The sequence below is a fragment of the Heptranchias perlo genome, chromosome 20 (assembly GCF_035084215.1).
Source record: "Heptranchias perlo isolate sHepPer1 chromosome 20, sHepPer1.hap1, whole genome shotgun sequence".
Taxonomy (NCBI): Eukaryota; Metazoa; Chordata; class Chondrichthyes; order Hexanchiformes; family Hexanchidae; genus Heptranchias; species Heptranchias perlo.
Window position 1 is genome coordinate 17938702 of NC_090344.1, and position 24146 is coordinate 17962847.

General features: G+C 45.7%; 2 non-coding genes across 2 annotated transcripts; both read right to left on the reverse strand.

Annotated features, from left to right (window-relative positions):
* Positions 1–267: 267 nt before the first annotated feature.
* Positions 268–352, reverse strand: trnak-uuu (transfer RNA lysine (anticodon UUU)). The gene is given in 2 exon segments: positions 268–303; positions 316–352. It is a non-coding gene; the product is annotated as a tRNA-Lys (tRNA).
* A 19728-nt stretch (positions 353–20080) lies between these two features.
* trnas-gcu (transfer RNA serine (anticodon GCU)) lies at positions 20081–20151 on the reverse strand. Its single transcript has one exon. It is a non-coding gene; the product is annotated as a tRNA-Ser (tRNA).
* Between the last annotated feature and the right edge of the window lie 3995 nt (positions 20152–24146).

Genomic DNA, 24146 nt, shown 5'->3' on the forward strand with positions numbered 1-24146 from the left:
CTGAGAAGGTTGTGAACCATTGCAATTCTCTACCCCAGAGGGCTGTGGATGCTGAGCCATTGAATAGATTCAAAACTGAGATGGATAGAATGTTGGACACGAAGGAACTCAAGGGATATGGGGATAGGTCGGGAAAGTGGAGTTGAGGTCGAAGATCAGCGATTACCTTATCAAATTGGCGAAGCAGGCTCGAGGGACTGTGTGGCCAACTCTTGCTCCTTTCGGTCCGCTGGAAAAGCAGAACTTGCCAGCTGTTTTAAAACTTTTAGCCTGAACAGGGACTTGAACCCTGGACCCTCAGATCACTACCGGTTTTAAAAGTCTGATGCTCTGCCGACTGAGCTATTCAGGCGCGCTGCTTAATTCGTTTCCATCATACAGATTCATGGTAGGACTCAGAATTATCCCTGTCGATGTCCAATTCGGGTGAGGATCCCTTTTCTCCAATTTTCAGCAACGTGTTGAGGAGAATCCTTGTTTCTGTTGAACATGATGTCAGAAACATGGACAGTGAACTCGTGATTTTGCAATTCTTCTTGTTTGTACAAAATGTATTGTCATTCGTTAGCAGCAATTAAAAAAAAACCCACCTTACCCAATGGCTCAAAAGCCAAACTTGTTCCACACGGGAGCTGGAAAATGCCTCTCGACATTTCAGCCGATCAACAATTGAAAGCTGAATAATTTCACCCGATACACCGTGACAACGGGCAGCAGATTTGCCTCCCGAATTTTCCCTACACGACACTTCAAACCGATGAATACCTGCTTCACGGAAAGAAGAATTGTGTTTTTGGTTCTTTAGATTTAAAGATGTTGTGCCGGCCGCTTCACCATTTCAGCTGTCGCCAATCGCCCCCTCTCGCCTCATAAACAAATAAACTCTCGCCTGCTGTTGCAAGACGGGAGGCCAGAGGAGCCTCAGTGCCCACATGGGGACATGAAGAAGTCGATGCGTTATGGAACCGGTTGTATCTTGAACTCTGGTCAAAATGTTTGGAAGGTTCAACTATTGACATGGCGCTGGAACTCACAATCTCGGCATTTCTCGAGGGTATAATTATTGTAGAAATATCGCGCGCTGACCGATTGCACCACTGGAGCCGCGCACGGTCTGTGTCACCAGCGCTCCCATCAAACAGCTTCATCCTCGGTCTCTCAATTATCGCTTCGAGATCTTTCCCACACAGAAGCCTCCAACCAAGAGGCGAATCGTTTAACATCCGCAGCGACATTTAAAAGCCGTGGAATCTGAAACAAAACCCCAGACGATAAGAACTTTTAATTATATTATTATTATTAACTTAAGGACAATTATTTTCATGCTACTTTGAGGATTTGGGGAAATTGGGATCTGAAACTAAGAAACTCTCTCTGGGCTGTCATTGATTGAAGAGATGGGCGTTATTTCATTTGAAAACCGAGGTTCGGAACTTTCTGATGGAGAAGTGTGTCAGAAGATTGTGGTTAGTGACAGTTGTCGGGGAGATCCAGAGGAGAGGGAGAAATGTCAAAGTCACAGCTGTGACAGCTCAAGTGCTCCGCTTATCTGTAATATTTAAAAAGTATTGTACAGTACAGGGCAAACCGATTTAGTGTCGGTTATCAAAAATACTAAAAGACACGGGGTCAAAGGCGGATTTGTGAAGAGGGAACGGATTTAACCGCCAGACCGAAATCATTCCCCATGAATCTGAAGCGTCTTGGGGAAAACGGCAGTGCGAACTGTTATGTTCGTGCCAAGACTTGAAAGACCCTCCAATTACCGACAGTATCTTTGAACGAGTTGTGCAGCCAAACCGCGATAGAAGCCGCTTTGCATCCGTCAAACGTGAAGGTGACGATATTGGGGGTGATCAGGGTCGATTTCAATTATTTGAAATCTCACCATGTGACCCGAAGATTGATGGCAGAATCGAGTTTTTCCTGTAAGTCCTGGATTGAAGGGAAAGGCGCAACAAGCAGGTCGGAGAAATGAAGAGCAGAAAATGTGAATGAAGCTTAAAAATCCCTGTATGTTGGAAGACTCAGTCCCCAGTGGTGGAGAGGATTGGGATTTCAAGCTGTTTCACAGCTCACACACACATCATTGGCTCATTGAATCACCTTCAACAACTCGATTACATCATCACTTAATCTTCTATACACAAGGAAATACAAACTTTGTCCACGCAACCTGTTCGCATAATTTAAATATTTTAGCCCAGGTATCATTCTGGTCAATTCTGGTGAATCTGCAATGCACCCCCGCCAAAGCCAATATCTCCTCCCTCAGGCGTGGTGTCCAGAACTGAATGCAGTACTCTAAATGTGGTCTCAGCAGAATTTATGTAACTGTAAAAAAAAATTTATTCGTTCATGGGATGTGGGCGTCGCTGGCAAGGCCAGCATTTATTGCCCATCCCTAATTGCCCTTGAGAAGGTGGTGGTGAGCCGCCTTCATGAATCGATGCAGTCCGTGTCGTGAAGGTTCTCCCACAGTGCTGTTAGGAAGGGAGTTCCAGGATTTTGACCCAACAACGATGAAGGAACGGCGATATATTTCCAAGTCGGGATGGTGTGTGACTTGGAGGGGGACGTGCAAGTGGTGTTGTTCCCATGTGCCTGCAGCCCTTGTCCTTTTAGGTGGTAGAGGTTGCGGGTTTGGGAGGTGCTGTCGAAGAAGCCTTGGCGAGTTGCTGCAGTGCATCCTGTGGATGGTACACACTGCAGTCACAGTGCGCCGGTGGTGAAGGGAGTGAATGTTTAGGGTGGTGGATGGGGAGCGACTCAAGCGGGCTGTTTTGTCCTGGATGGTGTCGAGCTTCTTGAGTGTTGTTGGAGCTGCACTCATCCAGGCAAGTGGAGAGTATTCCATCACACTCCTGACTTGTGCCTTGTAGATGGCTTTGGTGAGTGAGGAGGTCATTCACTCGCGGCAGAATGCCCAGCCTCTGACCTGCTCTTGTAGCCACAGCATTTATGTGGATGGTCCAGTTACGTTTCTGGTCAATGGTGACTCCCAGGATGTTGATGGTGGGGGATTCGGCGATGGTAATGCCATTGAATGTCAAGGGGAGGTCGTTAGGCTCTCTCTTGTTGGAGATGGTCATTGCCTGGCACTTATCTGGCGCGAATGTTACTTGCCATTATCAGCCCCAGCCTGCATGTTGTCCAGGTCTTGCTGCATGCAGGCATGGACTGCTTCATTATCTGTGGGGTTGCGAATGGAACTGAACACTGTGCAATCATCAGCGAACGTCCCCATTTCTGACCTTATGATTGAGGGAAGGTCATTGATGAAGCAGCTGAAGATGGTTGGGCCCAGGACACTGCCCTGAGGAACTCCTGCAGCAATATCCTTTGGCTGAGATTATTGGCCTCCAACAACCGCCACCATCTTCCTTTTTGCTAAGTATGACACCAGCCACTGGAGAGTTTTCCCCCTAATTCCCATTGATTTCAATTTTACTAGGGCTCCTTGATGCCACACTCGGTCAAATGCTAGCTTGATGTCAAAGACAGTCACTCTCACCTCACCTCTGGAATTCAGCTCTTTTGTCCATGTTTGCTCTTAGGTTGTAATGTGCTCTGGAGCCGAGTGGTCCTGGCAGAACCCAAACTGAGCATCGGTGAGCAGGTTATTGGTGAGTAAGTGCCGCTTGATAGCACTGTCGACAACACCTTCCATCACTTTGCTGATGATTGAGAGTGGACTGATGGGGCGGTAATTGGCCGGATTGGATTTGTCCAGCTTTTTGTGGACAGGACATACCTGGGCAATTTTCTAATTTGTCGGGTAGATGCCAGTGTTGTAGCTGTACTGGAACAGCTTGGCTAGAGGCGCGGCTAGTTCTGGAGCACAAGTCTTCAGCACTACAGCCGGGATGTTGTTCGGGCCCATAGCCTTTGCTGTATCCAGTGCACTCAGCCGTTTCTTGATATCACGTGGAGTGAATCGAATTGGCTGAAAGCTGGCTTCTGTGATGGTGGGGATATCGGGAGGAGGCCGAGATGGATCATCCACTCGGCGTTTCTGGCTGAAGATGGTTGCAAACGCTTCAGCCTTGTCTTTTGCACTCACGTGCTGGACTCTGCCATCATTGAGGATGGAATTGTTTACAGAGCCTCCTCCTCCCGTTAGTTGTTTAAATGTACACCACCATTCACGACTGGATGTGGCAGGACTGCACCGCTTGGATCTCTTCCATTGTTTGTGGAATCGCTTAGCTCTGTCTACATCATGTTGCTTCTGCTGTTCAGCATGCATATAACTTCCACACCTTTGTATTCCAGCTCCCTTGAGATAAAGGCCCACATTCCATTATCCTTTTTGATTACTTTTGTACCTGTCCACTGATTTTTAGTGATTGCTGTACTTGGACCCCTAAATATCTCTGCTTCCCCACAGTTGCTTGCTTCTCTCCATTTAGAAAATGCTGTTCATGATCTTGCTTAGGTCCAAAGTGAATGACCTCACACTTTCCCATATTGAAAGTTTGAACACGCTGGGTGTCTTATCTATAGAAACGAGAAGGCTGAGGGTGACCTGATATAGTACTTTAAGATTATGCAAGGGTTTGATAGGTCAGATGTAGATAAGGTGTTTGTACTTTGGTGGTAGGGACTCCAAAACCTGGGGCTAATAATATAAGATAGTGTTTAATAAATCCAAAATAACATTCAAGAGAACCATATTTACGCAGAGAGTCGTTAGAATGTGCAACTCGCTCGCACAAGGAGTAGTTAAGGCGAAAAGCATGGATGCATTTAAGGGGAAGCGAAATAATCACATGGAGGAGAAAGGAATATTCGGGTTTGCTCATAGGGCTAGATGAAGAGGGGTTGGAGGTGGCTCGTCTGCAGCATAAACACCGGTATGCTCTAGTTGTGCCGAATTGCCTGTTTCTGAGATGTACATTCGATGTAATTCTATGTAAGCTCCATCTGACACAGCTTTACCAACTCACTTAATCCATCAATTTCCTTTTGCAACTTTATGCTCCCATCTGCACTACTCACGGTGCCACCAAACTTGGTGTCGTCGACAAACTTGGATATACGGCTCTCTATTCCTTCATCTACCTCATTTATACACATAGTAAAAAGCTGATGCCCCGGTACAGATCCCTGGGGAACTCCACAAATCACATCCTGTCAATTTGAGCGCAGATCCATTATCCCTACTCTCTGTCTGCTACCTCCAAACCAACTCCCTACCCATGTCAATAGGTTGCTTTAATTTCCATGCGCTCTCATTGTTTTTAACACTCTCTTATGTGGTACCTTATCGAATGCCTCTTGAAGTCAATGTACATATAACACCCATAGACACTGCATTATCTACCACGTTATTTACATCTTCAAAATCTTCAGCTTGTTTCGTTAGACTTGACTTACCCTTTACAAATCCATGCTGGCTCTGTCTGATCCATTCATATTAATCCAAGTGCTCAGTCATTCTTTCCCTAATAACAGATACGGGTAACTTCCCCACAACAGGCATCAGACTAATAGGTTTATAATTTCCTACTTTATCTCTCCTCCCCTTCCTAAATAATGGAGTGACATTGGCATTTTTTCAATCCATGGAACAAATCCTGAATCATGACAGTATGAAAGATCATGACCAAAGCTTGTAAAATTTCCTCACTTACTCCTTTTAATCCCCTGGGGTGGTAACCATCAGATCCTAGAGATATGACTATCTTTAGTCTCATTATTTTCTTCATTACCATTATTTTACTTACACTGAATCGCCTTGATTTATTTTCAGTTTTCCTCGTGTCTATGGTATATTATCCTCATCCTTTTCTGCGATTATTTCGCTGGTCTGCCATTTCCTGATTTTCAATTACAATATCACCGCCATTTGTCTTTAAGGGGCCCACATTACTCTTAGTCACCCTTCTTTCTCTTAATACACGTGTAAAAACCTTGAGACTTGTCCTTAATTTCCCTCACAAGTTTTTCTCTTTTACCCTTTTTTCACCTCTTATGATTTTTTTAGTTTCAGCATCACAATAAACAACACTTCGCTGTCAAATTTGCTTAATTAGTTCTTCAGTGTCAGAGCGAGAATTGTCTGATCCTCTAGTTTATTTAATGTAACAAACAAACACAAGCACAAATATTCATCCGTGCACCAACGCACTGATGGACACACAAAGATAAACATAGCCAGAAACGCAACCAGTATCTGGATTCACAAGTAAACGGGCAAGCGAAATAGACAAAGATAAAACAGTCTGAACCACCAACAGAATGTGCCGTGTAGGTGAAAAGGATCTCAACTCCCTGCTTCTTTTCTGTACTGATAAATGTAGACAAAAATCTCATCTCGGTGCTTTTTTCAGATAATGAATGTCTTAATGCTGAAGAGATCGCTGATCCAAGCCAATTATCCCCAGTCGCAATCTCCTTCCAATCTTGCACGTGTTGCTCAGCTTTGAATTTGTGCATTTTTTCACACTGGGATTTAATTTGAAGGAAACGATGCTGTGATCTGCTAATGTTGTTAAGGAGATGGAGCACAAGAAGATAGATAAATGGCCAATGATAACAGTGACTGTTTAGACACTGTGAGCTTCAGTTAAAGGTCAGCAACATTTAAAGTGTCAGGTAGCAGATCTTTTCCAAATCTTGACAGAAATGGCAAGAAAACTTAACGCAGATTTTGATCAATATCACAACTTTCAAATAGCGGACATTTTATACAAGGCAAGAAAGATTTACAAGGATGTTGCCTGGACTGTAGAATTTTAGCTAAGAGGAAAGATTGGATAGGCTGGGGTTGTTTTCTTTGGAACTAAGGAGGCTAAAGGCAGATTTAATTAACGTGTACAAAATTATGAGGGGAATTGATAGTGTAGATTGGAAGGACCTATTTCCCTGAACAGAGAGGTTAATAACCAGGGGTATAGATTTAAAGTGATTGGTAGAAGGATTAGTGGGGAGCTGAGGAGAAATACTTTCACCCAAGGGTTGTGGTGTCTGGAACACACTGCCTGAAAGGGTGGTCGAGGCGGACACCCTCATCGCATTTAAAGAGTTTTTTTTTATTCGTTCACGGGATGTGGGCGTCGCTGGCGAGGCCGGCATTTATTGCCCATCCCTAATTGCCCTCGAGAAGGTGGTGGTGAGCCGCCTTCTTGAACCGCTGCAGTCCGTGTGGTGACGGTTCTCCCACAATGCTGTTAGGAAGGGAGTTCCAGGATTTTGACCCAGCCACAATGAAGGAACGGCGATATATTTCCAAGTCGGGATGGTGTGTGACTTGGAGGGGAACGTGCAGGTGGTGTTGTTCCCATGTGCCTGCTGCCCTTGTCCTTCTAGGTGGTAGAGGTCGTGGGTTTGGGAGGTGCTGTCGAAGAAGCCTTGGCGAGTTGCTGCAGTGCATCCTGTGGATGGTGCACACTGCAGCCACAGTGCGCCGGTGGTGAAGGGAGTGAATGTTTAGGGTGGTGGATGGGGTGCCAATCAAGCGGGCTGCTTTATCTTGGATGGTGTCGAGCTTCTTGAGTGTTGCTGGAGCTGCACTCATCCAGGCAAGTGGAGAGTATTCCATCACACTCCTGACTTGTGCCTTGTAGATGGTGGAAAGGCTTTGGGGAGTCAGGCGGTAAGTCACTCGCTGCAGAATACCCAGCCTCTGACCTGCTCTCGTAGCCACAGTATTTATATGGCTGGTCCAGTTACGTTTCTGGTCAATGGTGACCCCCAGGATGTTGATGGTGGGGGATTCGGCTATGGTAATGCCGTTGAATGTCAAGGGGAGGTGGTTAGACTCTCTCTTGTTGGAGATGGTCATTGCCTGGCACTTATCCGGCGCGAATGTTACTTGCCACTTATCAGCCCAAGCCTGGATGTTGTCCAGGTCTTGCTGCATGCAGGCTCGGACTGCTTCATTATCTGAGGGGTTGCGAATGGAACTGAACACTGTGCAGTCATCAGCGAACATCCCCATTTCTGACCTTATGATGGAGGGAAGGTCATTGATGAAGCAGCTGAAGATGGTTGGGCCGAGGACACTGCCCTGAGGAACTCCTGCAGCAATGTCCTGGGGCTGAGATGATTGGCCTCCAACAACCACGACCATCTTCCTTTGTGCTAGGTATAAATCCAGCCACTCGAGAGTTTTCCCCCTGATTCCCATTGACTTCAATTTTACTAGGGCTCCTTGGTGCCACACTCGGTCAAATGCTGCCTTGATGTCAAGGGCAGTCACTCTCACCTCACCTCTGGAATTCTGCTCTTTTGTCCATGTTTGGACCAACGCTGTAATGAGGTCTGGAGCCGAGTGGTCCTGGCGGAACCCAAACTGGGCATCAGTGAGCAGGTTATTGGTGAGTAAGTGCCGCTTGATAGCACTGTCGACGACACCTTCCATCACTTTGCTGATGATTGAGATTTGTCCTGCTTTTTGTGGACAGGACATACCTGGGCAATTTTCCACATTGTCGGGTGGATGCCAGTGTTGTAGCTGTACTGGAACAGCTTGGCGAGAGGCGCAGCTAGTTCTGGAACACAAGACTTCAGCACTACAGCTGGGATGTTGTCAGGGCCCATAGCCTTTGCTGTATCCAGTGCACTCAGCCGTTTCTTGATATCACGTGGAGTGAATCGAGTTGGCCGAAGACTGGCTTCCGTGATGGTGGGGATATCGGGAGGAGGCTGAGATGGATTATCCACTCGGCACTTCTGGCTGAAGATGGTTGCAAATGCTTCAGCCTTGTCTTTTGCACTCACGTGCTGGACTCTGCCATCATTGAGAATGAGGATGTTTGCAGAGCCTCCTCCTCCCGTTAGTTGTTTAATTGTCCACCACCATTCACGACTGGATGTGGCAGGACTGCAGAGCTTTGATCTGATCCGTTGGTTGTGGAATCGCTCAGCTCTGTCGATAGCATGTGGCTTCCGCTGTTTAGCATGCATGTCGTCCTGAGTTGTAGCTTCACCAGGTTGGCACCTCATTTTTAGGTACGCCTGGTGCTGCTCCTGGCATGCTTTTCTGCACTCCTCATTGAACCAGGGTTGATCGCCTGGCTTGTTGGTAATGGTAGAGTGAGGAATATGCCGGGCCATGAGGTGACAGATTGTGCTGGAATACAATTCTGCTGCTGCTGATGGCCCACAGCGCCTCATGGATGCCCAGTTTTGAGCTGCTGGATCTGTTCTGAATCTATCCCATTTTGCACGGTGGTAGTGCCACACAACACGTTGGATGGTGTCCTCAGTGCGAAGACGGGATTTCATCTCCACGAGGACTATGCGGTGGTCACTCCTACCAATACTGTCATGGACAGATGCATTTGCGACAGGTGGATTGGTGAGGACGAGGTCAAGTCAGTTTTTCCCTCATGTTGGTTCGCTCACCACCTGCCGCAGGCCCAGTCTTGCAGCTATGTCCTTCAGGACTCGGCCAGTCGTGGTGCTGCCGAGCTCACTCTTGGTGATGAACATTTTGTGCACTTGCCACCCTCAGTGCTTCCTCCAAGTGGTGTTCAACATGGAGGTGGACTGATTCATCAGCTGAGGGAGGACAGTCGGTGGTAATCAGCAGGAGGTTTCCTTGCCCATGTTTGACCTGATGCCATGAGATTTCATGGGGTCCAGAGTCAATGTTGAGGACTCCCAGGGCCACTCCCTCCCGACTGTATATCACTGTACCGCCACCTCTGGTGGGTCTGTCCTGCCGGTGGGACAGGACATCCCCAGGGATGGTGATGGAAGAGTCTGGGACGTTGGCTGAAAGATATGATTCTGTGAGTATGGCTGTGTCAGGCTGTTGCTTGACTCGTCTGTGGGACAGCTCTCCCAATTTTGGCACAAGTCCCCAGATGTTCGTGAGGAGGACCTTGCAGGGTCGACTGTGCTTGGTGTTTTGCCGTTGTCGTGTCCTGTGCCTCGTGGTCCGTCCGGTTTTATTCTTATTGTGACTTTTCGTAGCGAGATTTTACAACTGAGTGGCTTGCTAGGCCATTTCAGAGGGCAATTATGAATCAGCACATTGCTGTGGGTCTGGAGTCACATCTCGGCCAGACCGGGTAAGGGCAGCAGGCTTCCTTCCCTGAAGGACATTAGTGAACCAGATGGGTTTTTACGACAATCCAGTAGTTTCATGACCATCGTTACTGATACTAGTATTTTAATTCCAGATTTTTATTTAATTGAATTTAATTTAAATTTTTCTCCATTAAATAGCTGCGGGATTTGAACTCATGACTCTGGATTTTAGTCCAGGCCTCTGGATTACTAGCCCAGTAACATAACCACTATGCTACCGTACCCTTGGTACGTGGGTATATACTCAAAGTGCCATAACATACAAGGTTACAGACCAAGAGCTGGGAAGTGGGATGAAGCTGGATAGCTCTATTTCGGCAGGAACAGACACGACGGGCCGAATGGCCTCTTTCTGTGCCGTAAATTTATTTGATTCTCTGATTCTAATTAACAGTAAGCAGGCTAGTTTAGGGGTCATAAAAATGCTACTGAAGAAAAGTAACTGATGGGAACCAAGCAATGTGCCCTTGTAAACCACAGATTTGGGAAGTTCCAGCTCCAGTGACAGAGATGGATCACTACAGGGTATAAAAGTGAAAGGATACTGATGTAAGGGGCAGTCGGGAGTGGAGACATTGGAGATCAAGCTCAGGGCGCCTGAGGTTCCATCCAGCGGGTTCATCTCGTGTACACGGGGGACTTGCATGTTTACTCTGGTGCGGTAGAGGAAAGAGAATTTGCTCATATATTTCTAAATAAGGTATTAAAGTTGCTGACTCTCAGAATTGTTAATTAATAAGACAATGCATTAGTTAGAACCTTCCACCCCGAAGTCTCTCTGCTCCTCTACTTTTAAACTTTGACCATTTAATCTCATTTTTCTTCCTCTCAAAATGTATGACGTCACATTTCTCTCCATTAAACTTCACCTGCCTGTTTACGAACCTGTGGACGTCACAATGACGTCACTGACACTCCTCTTCACAGTTCCCCACGCTGCCAATTTTGGCGTCATCTAGAGATTTTCACCTTGTGTCCCACATACCCAAGCTCAGATCATTCTCTGTATTGAGAAGAGCAATGGTCCCAACACTGACCCTGGGGGACACCACCATTTACATCCCTCCAGTCTGAAGGACATCCATTAACCACTACTCTCTGTTTTCTGCCCTTTACACAACTTCATTTCCACACTGCCCCATTCATTTTAATACCGTGAGTATTAATTTTATCAACAAGCCTCCTGTCCGACATCTTATCAAACACCTTTTCACAATCCATCTACACAACACCCAATACATTCCCTTTAACGGTAGACTCGAGTTATCTCAAATAATCCATGTTGGCTATTCTTAATTAATGTGTTTATCCAACAAATGTTGAAATGTTTGCTCCACCTCATCTGGTTTCATCTGTTTCAAGCGACAACAGAAAGGTCGAGTTTGCTCCTGGAGCTTAAGATAAATTATTTTTTTTAAATGATGCTTCAGACAATGGGGTCATCTGGGCTCAGACCCGCCCATTCGGTGCCGCAACTCACGCCCCTCACACACTCCGATTGGTTGGAGGACCAACTGTTCTCTCATCCCTCCAGCCAATTTACCATAAGACCATAAGATCATAAGGGATAGGATCAGGAGTAGGCCATTCGGCCCCTCAAGCCTACTCCGCCATTTAATGAGATCACGGCTGATCTGATGTTTACCTCAACTCCACTTACCCGCCCTTTCCCCATATCCTTTGACTCTCTTGCGAATCAAAAATTTGTCGAACTCAGCCTTGAATGTATTCAATGACTCAGCCTCCACAGCTTTTTGGGGTAAAGAATTCCAAAGATTCACAACCCTCTGGGAGAAGAAATTCCTCCTCATTTCCGTCTTAAACGGGCGACCACTTATTCTGAGACTATGCCTCCTAGTTTTAGATTTCCCCATGAGGGGTAACAACCTCTCAGTATCTATCCTGTCGAGTCCCCTCAGAATCTTGTATGTTTCAATAAGATCTCCTCTCATTCTTCTAAATTCCAATGAGTACAGACCCAACCTGTTCAATCTTTCCTCATAAGACAGCCCTTCCATACCCGGAATCAACCGAGTGAACCTTCTCTGAACTGCCTCCAATGCAAGTATGCCCTTCCTTAAATAAGGTCACCAGAACTGTACGCAGTACTCCAGATGTGGTCTCACCAGCACCCTGTACAGTTGTAGCATGTCTTCCCTGCTTTAACACTCCAACCCCCTCGAAATAAAGGACAATATTCCATTTGCCTTCCGGATTACCTGCTGCACTTGCATGTTGACTTTTTATGTTTCATGTACGAGGACACCCAGATTCCTCTGTACCGCAGCACTTTGTAGTATTTCTCCATTCAAATAATATTTTGCTTTTTTTGGTTTTCCTCCCAAAGTGCATGACTTCATATTTTCCCACATTATATTCCATCTACCAAATTTTTGCTCATCCGCTTAACCTGTCAATATCTCTTTACAGTCACTTTGAGTCCTTATCGCAACTTGCTTTTCCACCTATCTTTGTATCATCAACAAATTTGGCCACAAGACACTCTGTTCCTTCATCGAAGCCATTATTATATACTGTAAAAAGTTGAGGCCCCAGCAATGATCGCTGCGGCACCCCACTCGTTAAAGGAAATTCCGATAAATTCCGGTTGCTCCTTTTGGTCCGGATATCTCGTTAATCACCATGGCGGGATTAATGGAGAAACTGACGGTTCTGAGGTGCAGTTGGAAAATAAACATTAATTGAACCCGTCAGTTGCAACAATGAATAAAACGAAATTAATACAAGTTACCGAATAAAATATTTTCTGGAGTTCACCAAAGTGTGTGTGGGGGGGGGGGGGGGGCTTCTATGCCGTGTGTTTGTGCCGGTTTAAATGGCACGAAGGGCTTGGCTTTCAGTTTATTTCATTATCCTTGACCCAAACGCGCTCTCCCTGCTTCAAATGTTTTTGCTTTTCGTACAGATATTAAGATAAGCAATGGCGGCTGTACCACCCAGCATGCAGCGCGGTACAGATTGTGCCCTATCTGAATCAGAGGAGCACAGTGCGCAGGCGCATTAGTAACTCATGATAAGGCAGTGTGTCCTGAGCATGCGCGGTCAGTCGAGGCTGCGGGAGGAGCGCGTTCGGTGCAGGTGAGAGGATCGGAGCAAGAGGATCAATAAACCCCGGGGCCCGGGTCCGGGCTCAGGCCCAGGCTCAGGCTTCACAAACCCCGAGTGCGGCCCCAGACCCGAATATAAAACAGTGAACATTATCCCCCCTCACTACCCGCCGGTTTCCGGTTTCTCCCGTTTCGCTCCGGACCAACTCTGAACTAAAGGCCGCGGCCCCGCGCATGCGCGGTGTAAACTGGGAATTCTCAGGGAGCGTCTGTAAATGAAGGAGAAATGGTGATCGGTCAGGGAGCGTCCGTAAATGAAGGAGAAATGGTGATCGGTCAGGGAGCGTCCGTAAATGAAGGAGAAATGGTGATCGGTCAGGGAGTGTCTAAATGAAGGAGAAATAGTGATCGGTCAGGGAGCGTCTGTAAATGAAGGAGAAATGCTGATCCGTCAGGGAGTGTCTATAAATGAAGGAGAAATGATGGTGGGTCAGGGAGCGTCCGTAAATGAAGGAGAAATGGTGATCGGTCAAGGAGCGTCTGTAAATGAAGGAGAAATTGTGATCGGTCAGGGAGCGTCTAAAAATGAAGGAGAAATAGTGATCGGTCAGGGAGTGTCTGTAAATGAAGGAGAAATGTTGATCGGTCAGGGAGCGTCTGTAAATGAGTGAATAATAATGATCTCTGCACCTTGAGTCATCCAAGGATCTCGAGCTTTGGAGGCCGTTCCTTTCCTCCTCGTTGGAATCTTTCTGCTCTGTACTCAAACCAACTCCTCCTTCAAGGCCTCCCATTGTTCAATTACTGTTTTGTTGTCAATTTTTGATTCCAATCCACCTGGACAAGATCCCTTTTTAACTCACTGGAATTAGCCCTCCTCCAGTTACGAATTTTCACATTTGACTGTCCCTTGTCCTTTTCCATAACTGTTCTAAACCCAATGAGATTATGATCACTGCTGCCCCACTGAAACTTGATCCACCTGCCCCACTTCATTCTCCACACCGAGCCCACTGCTGTACTCACGCTCACTCTCTCACGCTCACTCTCTCACGCTCACTCTCTCACGCTCACTCTCTCACCCTTTCACTCATGGTTTAGCACCACTGAAAGATGATGCGATGGGTTTGGATTTCAGCACAGGGAGGAGGGAGAGTGTGTGGGATGGGGATTTATAGCTTTGAGGAAAAAGAGAGGAAAGAATGTTCCATAGAAACTAGAATTGTCTGTTCTCAATTTGTTTCCTGTACTTACAGTGATAACTTTTGTAAATCCCTTTTACAGGGTATTTGAAGGGGTGGATTTGCAGACAGGAAACTCAAACCAAAGACCACGTCAAGATCTGACAGAGTCACTCGATTAATCAGGACCTGAATATCATTGGCCTTTGAATGTGGAAGGAGAAATGTTTGTCTTTTCTGTTTTTGGGAAAAGATTTGAAACATCATTGTGAGTGGAAAAGCACCGAGACACACACACCCGAGTGAGAGTGTTCCAGTGCACTGACTGTGGAAAGAGCTTTAACCAGTTCCAAAGCCTGAAAAAACATTGCACCATTCAAAGCAGGGAGACACCGTACACGTGTTCTGTGTGTGGACGAGGCTTCAACTGATCGTCCAACCTGGAGAGACACAAGGACACCCGGACCACGGAGAAACCGTGGAAATGTGGGGACTGTGGGAAGGGATTCAATTACCCGTCACAGCTGGAAATTCATCGACGCAGTCACACTGGGGAGAGGCCGTTCACCTGCTCCGTGTGTCAGAAGGGATTCACTGAGTCATCCCACCTGCTGACACACCAACGAGTTCACTCTGATGAGAGACCTTTTACATGCTCTGACTGTGGGAAGAGCTTTAAAAGCAGCAATATACTTCTGAGCCATCAGCACAGTGACACTGGGGAGAGGCCGTTCATCTGCTCTGTGTGTAAGAAGAGATTTACTCGTTCATCCACCCTGCTGAGACACCAGCGAATTCACACTGGGGAGAGGCCATTCTCCTGTTCCGTGTGTAAGAAGAGATTCACTCAGTCATCCAACCTGCTGAAACACCAGCGAGTTCACACTGGGGAGAGGCCATTCTCCTGTTCCGTGTGTAAGAAGAGATTCACTCAGTCATCCACCCTGCTGATACACCAGCGAGTTCACACTGGGGAGAGGCCGTTCTCCTGCTCTGTGTGTGGGAAGAGATTCACTCAGTCATCCAACCTGCTGACACACCAGCGAGTTCACACTGATGAGAAACCTTTTAAATGTTCTGACTGTGAGAAGAGATATAAAATCAAAAGGAATCTGCTGACACACCAACGTACTCACACTGGGGAGAGACTTTTTAAATGTTCTGACTGTGAGAAGGGCTTTAAAAGCACAAATGATCTGCTGAAACACCAACGCACTCACACTGGGGAGAGACTGTTCACCTGCTCTGTGTGTGGGAAGGGATTCACTCAGTCATCACACGTGCTGAGACACCAGCGAGTTCACATATGACTGCAGGGGTTGGATTCTGCTGTTAATCCCATCCAGGACTGAACCATGTTCATTCTGACAGTTGGGGTTTGTTTCTGCTGATGTCAATAACCCCTATAACTGGGCTGGAGTTTAATATTCTGGATATCTATTAAATAAATTAGCTTTGTTTTAAACACTTTATTGTTGATTTTGGTCTTTCCCACCTGAGTGTTTAGCATCACCTGGCTGGATCCCAGAAAGGACAATCTGGGGGGAGGATCGTCCGGTGAGAACAGAACTTCAGCCTGGACACAGTCCTTCAGGGCCACACTGAGAGGGGCAAACGGCACTTTGGTCTTTCTCATCTCTCTTCACTGACAGTAAAGTCGCCGTGCGGGTTTATCTTGCGTGTAAGAAATGTGTCCCAGCCGCTCTCTTTCATGGTTCCGATCTCCTAGGCACGGAACAGAAGGGTCCTTTCCAATGGAGTCAAGAAGGACAATGGTGAATGCTGGAAAAGTGCTGTCAAATCAGAGATTGGTGTAAAACTGTGATCGATTCGTGACTGGAAGTGAAACGGCAGGTTTAAGTCTCCAGTCTAAAAATAACTGGTATTTATTCTATGAAGATTTAAATTGTTTGTGTGACAGTCCTGAGTCCACCAATTAAGGCAGGCGAAAATAAACCCATTTAAAATCAGTGGGTTAAAGCGTGCAATAAAATAGCAGAAGAGTTAATTCATAGGAGCCTGTTAACTGCTGGTACAATTATACAACAGGCATTTGATCTGTCGGCAAAGAAGGACCTGCAGTGTGTTTCCAGAACTCCCTGTTTTATTGATGTCTTTGTGTTCGACACCAGGATAATGAAAGATACACGACCCTGACCATTCACGGGGTGGGGGCGATCCCGACAGTTACTCTGGGATCACCCCCGCTGCGGACCTCCACCACTGACCCTGCTGAAGGTTGCAGGCTCAGGGAGTGGGGCCTCCAGGAGTGGACTGTGAGAAAGCTCGATTTCGGTATCTTGACAAATATATGCCGAGGAACCAGAGGAATCCTTACTAAGGAACCGTCTGGGGTTTTACCTCTCAGTGTGGGTCTAGCGGTGAATGATTCCTGACTCCCCGAACTGTCTTACATTTAACCCAGGTTTGATCAGGATGAATTCAGTTTACAGGAGAATTGGGACAAATATCACCCACAATCAAGGGAGACAAAAGCAGCCATTAGAGAAGCTAAGAGATCTTTGAAAAGAATTTGGTGCACAATTGTAATAATAGTAAAAGCTTTTCCAGCTGCGGCAGGAGTCAGAAGACCATGAAAGATGGTTTAGGGCCACTGAAAGGCAGTTCAGGGCTGATTCCCAGGCTATGGCAGAGCTGTTAAATGACTATTTCTCATCAGCCTACACTCCTGTGGATGTTGCTCAGATTCCAGCTGTGGGATGTGCTGTCGACAATCGCATCATAAATTTTAAAATAGAAAGGGATGTGATCTTGGATAAAATATGAAATCTCAAAATGGTTTGTGCTCCAGGTTCAAATGATATTCACCCCCGGGTGTTTAAAGAGATGGGACGGGTGCTCTGTGAGCCCCTTGCCTGTATCATCAATAGCTCAATAGAGTCAGGGATTGTCCCCTGAGATTGGAAGGTAGCTCACGTAGTTCCCATTTTCATTAACGGGGACAAATCAGAGCCGGGGAATGACAGGCCCATCAGTGTGACCTCGATCCGACGGAAGATGCTTGAAGGGATCCTAAGAGATGCTGTTTATGATCACGGGGAAAAAGAAGGAGCCATTCGAGATACTCAACACGGCTTCCGGGAAAGAAGGTCGTGTCACACAAACTTGCTTGAGTTTTTTGAAGAAGTTACCGGATTAGTGGATGAGGGTAATCCGGTTCACATTGTCTATCTCAGGGGTGCGAAACTCATTTTCTATGGTGGGCCTGATCCGATATCCTGGCACTTGGCCTGGGCCACATTCAACAAAAGTTGTAAACTAGAACTAGATGAAGATGAACTATATTGGTGCTTACTTGCACTTAGATTTAATTTACTGCTACTGCTGCTCCAGATACCTGGCACCTCTTAGCTTGAACCATTGCATCAACATTTGGAGTAAATGACTGGGCTGAGGCCTGTCTTGGATAAAAACATGAGGACCACTTGTCATTACAGTACTTTGTGCCCCAAACACTAACCGTGGAAGTGAATTTCACAGTCTCACAACTCTCTACGTAAAGAAGTTGCTCTTGATCACTGCTCTATAACAGATAGCAGGGGTTAAGGGTCGCTACTCAGACTGTATAAGGTGGAATGAGGTGTTCCACAAGGGTCGGTTCTGGGACATTGTTCATAATTTACGTAAATAATTTGGACTCGGGAATCGGAAGTACAATTTTAAAATTTACGGATGACACCAGATTAGCGGGGCGGGGGGCTATGGGTGGGTGGGGTATAGATAATATTGATGAAGCTTGCGACCAATTACAAGAAAACATTAATAAACTTGCAAAATGGGTGTATAATTAGCAAATGAATCTAAATGCAGATGAGGGTTAAGTGGAGCATTTTGGTTGCAAGAACAAGGAGGCCGCATGATACTTGGACAATAAGAGTCTAAATGTCCTTGGTTCCAAAGAAAACAACCCCAGCCTATCCAATCTTTCATCATAGCTAAAATTCTCAACTCCTGGCAACGTCGTCGTAAATCTCCTCTGTACCCTCTCTGGAGCAATCACATCTTTCCTGTAATGTGGTGACCAGAACTGTATGCAGTACTCGAGCTGTGGCCTTACTAGTGTTTTATGTAGTTGTAACATAACCTCCCTGCTATTATATCTTATGCCTAGGCTAATAAAGGAAAGTATCCCGAATGTCTTCTTAACCACCTTATCTACCTGTCCTGCTACCTTCAGTGATCTGTGGACATGCACTCCAAGGTCCCGCTGTTCGTCTCCACCTCTCAGTATCCTCTCAAGCAATGTTGTTTCAGAGCAACTAATTCTGGAACGTCTCACTTGATAATACATGTCGTAAGTCAAAACCAATTTGGTAAAGGGAGACTAATATTGGTGACTGGAAATAGTTAGTGTACAACTTGATATTGCTGCACACCGGAATAGAAAACGAGATTGGATGGACAGAAGAGGTCTGACAGGATGGCCGAGCAGTTGTCGGAGGCAGTGAACGTTTACACTGGCTGCACAGTGAGAGCGGCTCGTTGGTCTCGGGATATGATTCTCGCTTCGGGGGTTTTATTGATTGATATGCGAGAGATCCTGGGTTCAAATCGCGGACGAGCCCTGCTGTCTCGCTGCTTTTAGTGAAAAGTCTCCAATTGGCTTCTGATATCTTTCCAGTGTTGCTGTTGGTAGAATTGAATTACATCCAGAGGATGTTTGAGCTCCAGAGGACAGAGTTCGGAAGTTTCCAAGGCGCAACACACGGGAAGTAAATAAAATGTTTCAAGATGATGAGGAGATTGAAGCTGACTGTGAATTTATCTCAATTCAGACGTTCTCACTGATATTGGATGACGGGATAGAGAGCCACATATCCAAGTTTGCTGATGACAACAAGATGGGCAGCATTGGAAGCAGAGTAGATTGAGGCATAAAATTACAGAGAGACAGTAATATAATAAATGAATGGGCAAAACTGTGGCAAATGGATTTGAATTGACGCAAGTGTGAGGTCATCCACTTTGGACCTAAAAAGGATCGATCAGAATACCTTCTAAATAGAGAAAAACTCGAAACTGTGGAGTTCCAAAAGGACATAGGGTCCATGTACATAGATCATTAAATATCATGGACAGGTACAGAAAATAATCGAAAAGGCTAATGGAATGCTGGCCTTTATATCTAGAGGACTAGACGACAAGGGGATAGACATTATGCTACAGCTATACAAACCTCTTGTTAGACCACACCTGGAGTACTGTGTTCAGTTCTAGCACCGCATCTTAGGAAGGATACATTGGCCGTGAATGGAGTGCAGCGTAGATTTACTAGAATGATACCTGGACTCCAAGGGTTAAATTACGAGGAGAGATTATACAAACTGGGGCTATATTCCCCGAAATTTAGTAGATTAAGGGCTGATTTGATCGAAGTTTTCAAGATATTAATGAGAACTGATGGGGTTGATGGAGAGAAACCATTTCCGCTGGTTGGGGAGTCCAGGATGGGGGGACACGGCCGAAACATGAGAGTCAGGACTTTCAGGATTGAAGTTAGGAAATACTTCTATCAGCAAAAGGAGGTGGAAGTTTGAAAATCTTTTTCGCAAGCGGCAGTTGATGCGAGCTCAATTGTTGATTTTAAAGCTGAGATTGAAATTATTTTGTTCACCAAAGGTATTAAGAGATATGCGGCTAAGGCCCATATATGGAGTCACGTCACAGATCAGCCATGATCTCATTGAATTGTGAAACAGGCTCGAGGTGCCCAAATGACCCACTCCTGTTCCTCAGTTCCGCATGGTCCAGAATGCAAAAACTTGCTGCATTGGCCGGGAATCGAACCCGGGTCTCCAGCGTAGCAGGCGAGAATTCTACCCCTGAACCACCAATGCTCATAAAGGATGCCTTGATTGTTTCCATTTGAAATGATCTCTGAACGAACATGCCGTTTGCTGTTGGGATGGCCGAGTGATTGAAGCGTTGGTCTCAAAATTCCAATGGTGTTTTTCTCCCTCGATTTGAATTCTGCTCGCAGCGTCACTGTTTAAAGATCTCTTCAATGCTGAAATAGAAAAATTGGAGTTAGTTGACCGCATTTATTTCTCGCTCAGCATGACAGATATTTCAGCGTGGCCGGTGCTTTTGATTGGGTGCCCAAACTTCTCTTGAAAGATTTCAAGACCCGAGAAGGAATCTCTCCCAATCTGTAACTTAAATTCTGCTAGTTTACAAGACCTGACATTTATACTCTTTATTTTCTTTTCGTGCATCTCTCTATCTCCCCCTGTCTCTGACTCTTGTCTCTCTGTGTTGTCCCCGATGTAATTCTGATCTAAACTGCAAAACCAGCAGAGAAGGGGAAAGAATAAAAAGATTGAGGCGGTTGGACAAGTAAAGGTGGAACTCAGCTGATAAATTCGGAGCTAATGTACCCACATTTATGTCTCTTCGCCCTCATAGTGAATGGAAGCATCAATTTGAGTGAAGTATACTTATGGTGGAGTGTAAACTGTGACGATGCCGAGACAGATGACAATGTCGTTTCGGAGCAATTCGTTCTGTAAATTGTTACTTGAAAATACAAGTCGTACATTCAAAACGAATTTGATAAAGAGAGGCTAATATTGTCGATGTGAAATAATTCGTGTACAACCTGATGTTGCTCTACATCGTACATCGTACAAGAAAGCGAGATTGGAGGGACAGAGCGTTCTGAAAGGATGGTGGATCGGCTTCAAGGCAGCGAAATTTTACAGTGGCTGCACGGCTCTGTTGCCAGTTGGTCTTTGGGTCTGATTCTCGCTCAGGGAGTTTCACTGGTTCAAGTGCCGGATCAGCCCCGTGGTGTCCCCATTTTTGGTCAAAAATCACCAATTGGCTTCTCACAGCTTTTCAGCGGTTTTGACTTATCTCCATCAGAGAATGTTTGAGCGGCAGAGGACAGAATGCAGAGGGATTGTCCACGCAACACACTGAGACGAAATGAAGACAAGTTTTCTAGAAGTTGTACTGACTGAAGCCGGCAAATTAATTTATCCCAACTCAGGCGATCTCACGGGTACAGAATACAAAAGGTAAAGGATGCTGAATTGGACTGGAACCAAATCCCTGATTTCCCACCGGCAGGCGAAGATACTAACACTGAAATACTAATGCACACACAACTGCAGGCTGCACGTGTAGCGTTGGGTACATGTCCAGAACATGCAGTCTGGCAGAGTTCCCGTGATAACCCTACGCAGTCTGCTCCACTGCCATGCAGTTCCTGTGGGTTACGTAAGGAGTGGGTCAAACATAGCCGTGTAATTCAATGGGGGCTTGAAACCACCTCACATCGCCACTGTGAAATGGTCAAATAAATAAGAGCTGTAGTTACCAGGCAGTGTTTACTCCCTCAGAGCATAAAGGATAATCCAGCCCATTGTTCACCTAAAAGATTTCACGACATGAGACTGAATTTATTTTAACCTGTACTTTAAATTCTGCTCAATCACAGAATTTGGAGATTTATACTATTTTTCTTTGCATGCATCTCTCTATCTCTGTCTGTGTTTCTTCTTTCTCTCTATTTCCCCTGATGGACTTATCAGGCTTCCTTGAACGGCCAGGTCTGGAAACCCAGGATGGGACAAGGCTGTCGGATCTTCAGTCCAGTTGCTTTATTTCGACGGGATGAGCTTTGCTATTTTTCGTCTCCGCTTTCGGAAAATATAAACCCAGATGGAAATTCCCCTCCTCGGGTCCCGTCACCTCCCGGTAAAGGAAATGAACCCGATCTATCACTCGTCTTAATATCTGTATTCTCATTGCTTAAGAATAAAATTACGGGGCGACAGCTAGTCTCAGGACAGATTTTAGAAATTAACACATAACAGACTTATTCGGAAACGTGGGATTAAATGGCAGGTGATAACCTGGGCACATAATTGGCTAAAGGGAAGGAGGCAGAGAGCAGTGGTGAACGGATGTTTTTCTGACTGGAGAGAAATATGCAGTGTGATCCCCCAGGGGTCGGTATTAGGACTATTGCTTTTCTTGTTTTTATAAATGACTTGGATGTGGGAATAGGGAGTACGATTTCGAAGTTTGCGGATGATACAAAACTTGGCAACGTAGCAAATAGTGAGGAAGATAGTAGCAGATTTCAGGAGGACATGGACAGACTAGTGAAACGGGAAGTCACGTGACAGATTTAACGCAGATCGGTTTGAAGTGATGCACTTTTGGAAGAAGAACAATTTATGGCTGGTTGCAAGAGCAGAGGGACCTGGGGTGCATATTCACAAAACAGGGCAAGTTGATAAGGCGGTTAAGCAAGCGAATGGGGTACTTCGCTTTGTAAATAGGACATTGAATATAGAAACAAGGAAGTCATACTAAACCATTACAAATCATTGGTTCGGCTCAGCTGGAATATATTGTACGGTTCTGGGCACCACACTTTAGAATGAAAAGGCATTGAAGAGGATTCAGAGCAGGTTGACCTGGATAATACCAGGGTTGAGGAACTTCAGTTATGTGGAGAGATTGGAGAAGCTGGAATTATTCCACTTACAGCAGAGAAGGTTAAGGAGTGAATCTAATGGATGTATTCAAAGTAACGAGGGGTTTTGAAAGATCAAGTAGGTAGGAATTGCTTCCTCTGGCAAGTGGGTCAGTAACCAGAGGTCATAGATTTAAAATAATTGGCAAAAGAACGAGAGTTGAGGGGAATTTTAACCGTGAAATTCAGCTTTTCTATTCCCTTATGAATATCGCAGATTATAATGTCCAGGCGGGGTGGGACTGAATGGGGGATAGAGTGCGGAGATTGGAATGGAAGCTCATCAGAATGAACTTGGTCTCATCAGTTTTTGTTATTTTTCCTACCAGTTGCCCGAAGCAGGCGGTGAACCTTCTTCTCGAGAGAGGATCGTCATTTCAGTTCAGAAGGAAAAAGGTATCAAGAAAATCGGGTGACACAGACACGGAATGATCCGAGACTGACAGCAATTCCCATTTCAACTGACACAGACACGGAATGATCCGGGACTGACAGCACATCCCTTTTAAACAGACACAGGCACGGAATGATCCGGACATAAATCATCATTATGGAACATAAGTTTTTCTTACGTTGACCATAAGATTTGCTCCTTTTACAATGACTCCGCTTTTCTCTTTGATACTTCGCGACCATTCTCATTTCAACACGTTCGTGGAAGGAACTTTTGCTGATTTCAGCAAACAACGCAAAAACCTCTGCCCGCCGTTTCGAGAAGGATGGGACTTTAACCAGACCTGCTGGACATACTGAATGAGGGAAAGAAGACTTAAAACACAATAACGACGAGTGTGGGATTCGAACCCACGCGTGCAGAGCCTTAACCTCTCGGCCACCTCGCCACATGAGGCAACCTGCGAAATCCCTTTTATTCAAAATGAAAATACTGGTTATGTTGCCAATCTGAAATAAAAACAGGAAATGTGGATGTCCTCAGCAGGTCAGGCAGAATCTTTAGATATAGAAACAGAGTTAAAGTTTCAGGTCGATGACCATCACATGAGTATTACATCACACTCCTGACTTGCGCCTTGCAGATCGTAGAACAGCTTTGGAGAGTCACGAGGTCAGTCACTCACCGCAGAACATCCAGCCTCTGACCTGCTCTTCCAGCCACAGTGTCGATGTGGCTGGCCCAGTTAAGTTTCTGGTCAATGGTGATCCTCAGGATGTTACTCGGGGGGATTCGGCGATGGTAATGGTAATCTCCCACAGAAGAAATTTACTGGAAAGATTCCAGGGATGAGGGTCTTTCGTTACATGGATAGATTGGAGAAGCTGAGGTTGTTCTCCTTCGAACAGAGAAGGTTGCGAGGAGATTTGATAGAAGTATTCAAAATCATG